This window comes from Galeopterus variegatus, unplaced genomic scaffold (genome assembly GCF_000696425.1).
Source record: "Galeopterus variegatus unplaced genomic scaffold, G_variegatus-3.0.2 Scaffold4098, whole genome shotgun sequence".
NCBI classification, from domain to species: Eukaryota; Metazoa; Chordata; class Mammalia; order Dermoptera; family Cynocephalidae; genus Galeopterus; species Galeopterus variegatus.
The window spans coordinates 9765-12505 of NW_007730209.1; positions in this window are offsets into that span (position 1 = coordinate 9765).

The window sequence follows — 2741 nt, forward strand, 5'->3', positions numbered from 1 at the left end:
TTCGTCAACATCCCCTCTGTGCCTTTCACAGTGTCGGGCACATAACATCAGTGAACACCTGTTGAAATGAACAGAGGCCACATTGAAGGGAGAGGGTTGGGAAAGGAGATGGCAATAATGGAAATGGCTAATGTTCACTGAGGACTAATACTGTGCCAGCTACTGCTGTAAGCATTTAACAGAGTTAATCTACTTAATTTTCACGACCACCTTATGAGGTGAACCCCACATTGTGGAAGAGATGATTTAGTTATAGAGGAGTTAAGTGAATTGCTTGAGGTTGCTCACCTACTAAGAGGCAAAGCCAGGATTTGAACCCAAGGAGTCCAGCTCCAGAGTTCACGTTCTTCTACACGTCCTAATATTGCAGGAGGAGAGCTATCCCATATGGACATGTGGGAAGTAAGGATGTCAGAGAAATGGAATAAGTATATGAGTTCCAGAAAAATGAGACTAGGCCCTAGAATCCTTACCCCAACACAATTTACAGTGACCAGCTAAGAAAGGATCTGACCAGCATAAGGACAGTGAGTCTTTTCCCGATGTCTCAGCTCTGCTTCCATACAGATGGCAACTTTTCCCTCCACCACACTGACCACAGCCTCCAGCTCTCTCCCACCTGCCTCTGCATGAATTGGGGGAGGGGTGTTGGTGGAAAGAGTGTGGCACTTGCCAGTGGAGGGTGACTCCAGATCAGAGAGCCCAGCCTTGGACCTAGGAGTTGCCTGTTGAGGGGTAACCCCCAGCCAAGCTGCACCAAACCCCACCTTGGCAAGAGAATTCTCACTACCCTAGAAAAACAACTCCCCAAATTGAAACAATCCTTCACCTCACCTCTTGTCCCCTGACACAGTCTTTCTTTGCAACCTCCCAATGCTAAGTAAGGTGAATCCAACTCATGTAAACAGTAAAACGAAACTGAGACTTAGCCAATCAGAAACCACTGACTAACCTCTAACTAGAAATTTTCCACTGGAATGATCCAAATCCAGTACTGCTCTATTTTGACAATCATGCTTTCTTCACTCTGCTTCCACATGCACCGGATAAAAGCCTTCCCCTCATGCCCTTCTGTGGGGCCTGAACCACTTGCTCTCCAGAGCTGTCCATCCACGAATCTGCTCAAACTCTAACTTTTTTTTTTTTTTGTCCTTTTTGAGACCGGCTGCACCGCGCTCAGCCATTGAGCGCTGTGAGCGCACCGGTCATCCCTATATAGGATCCGAACCCGCGGCGGGAGCGCTGCTGCTCTCCCAGTGCCGCGCTCTCCCGAGTGCGCCACGGGCTCGGCCCTCAAACTCTAACATTTTAAGATGCCTCAGTTTATCTCTTGACACCACCAAGCACAAATTCAGGGAACTGTGAGTGGTGCAGCAAGGCTGGAGATGGGAGAGCAGAGTGAAAACTAACACTGGAGATGTAGACAGAAGTCAGATCAGGGAATTAAAGAATCATTCCACTAATTCGGCTCTTGTACGCGCCTCCGTCTGAAGCAGCAGAGGACTTGATTCAAACTCCCTTCTTTGGCCTGAATTATCNGCGCCTCCGTCTGAAGCAGCAGAGGACTTGATTCAAACTCCCTTCTTTGGCCTGAATTATCCAGAATTCTTCACAGGAGGAAACAAGCCCTGCAGACTCACAAAGGAAATGCCCGGCCAAGTGGAACATGGTCCTTGGGGACCAGCCAGGGCCTTCACTCAGGAAGGGACAAGGAGCCTCGCCCGACCCTGCAGGGAACAGGGCAGAGCAGGCTGCTGTCGACCCTCCATCCTGCTGCTTCACACACCTGATTTTGCCTAAAGTTTGAGGACTTTCTTTCTTCATTCTCCCCACAGTACTTAGTCCAATACTTTCCATTCCATAGGTATTAATTGGCCAAAAGTTTGATCATTTTTCATGCGATCTCTTTTGGACAGTAAGGCATGTGTCTTCTCTGAGTTGTTCTATAAAGGTGAGCAAAGGTACCAAACTGAGGGAGCGAAATGTAATAATTGCTATATGTACTGTGTACCCATGGCTTTTTATATATACTTTTATTTGTCTCGTCTAATACTCACAACTTATGAGGGAGACTTCACTGTGCACATCCCACAGATGAGAACATCAGCCTCAGCCTGCAGTTAAACCACTTGTAAGCAGCACCTCAGCGAGTCACACTCGGGCCGGCTGGATGTGGCCTCTCTCCTCTCCCTGACAGCCCAGGCTGGCACGGGACCCGCACAGGCCACAGAAAGCCTCGGTCACATGTCTAAGAAGTGAGCTGAGTGAATATCGCGTTCCCCTTCTTACCTCACCTTGGAAGTGGGGCAAAGGTTCAGGTAAGATATTTTCTAGAAGAAAAAACTACCATTTGCAACAACATAGAAGGACCTGGAGGACATCATGCTGAGTGAAATAAGTCCATCACAGGAGGACATGCGCTACACGGCTCCACTTACACAAGGTACCCACAACAGTCAAGCTCATCGAGGCAGGAGCTAGGATGGTGGATGCCAGGGGGTAGGGAGTGGGGAGATGGCAGGCGTTTTTCGAGTGGTTTAAAGTTACAGTTCCACAAGGTGAGTGTCAGAGAGCTGCTGCATGACATAGTGCCTAGAGTTAAAAATACAGTATTATACACTTAAAATTAAATTAAATTGTTAAGAGGGTAGATCTCATGTGAAGTATTTCTACCATAAATAAATAAATAAAGGGATACAAGGAAACCTTGGGAGGTGATGGATGTGTCTGGTGCCTCGGTT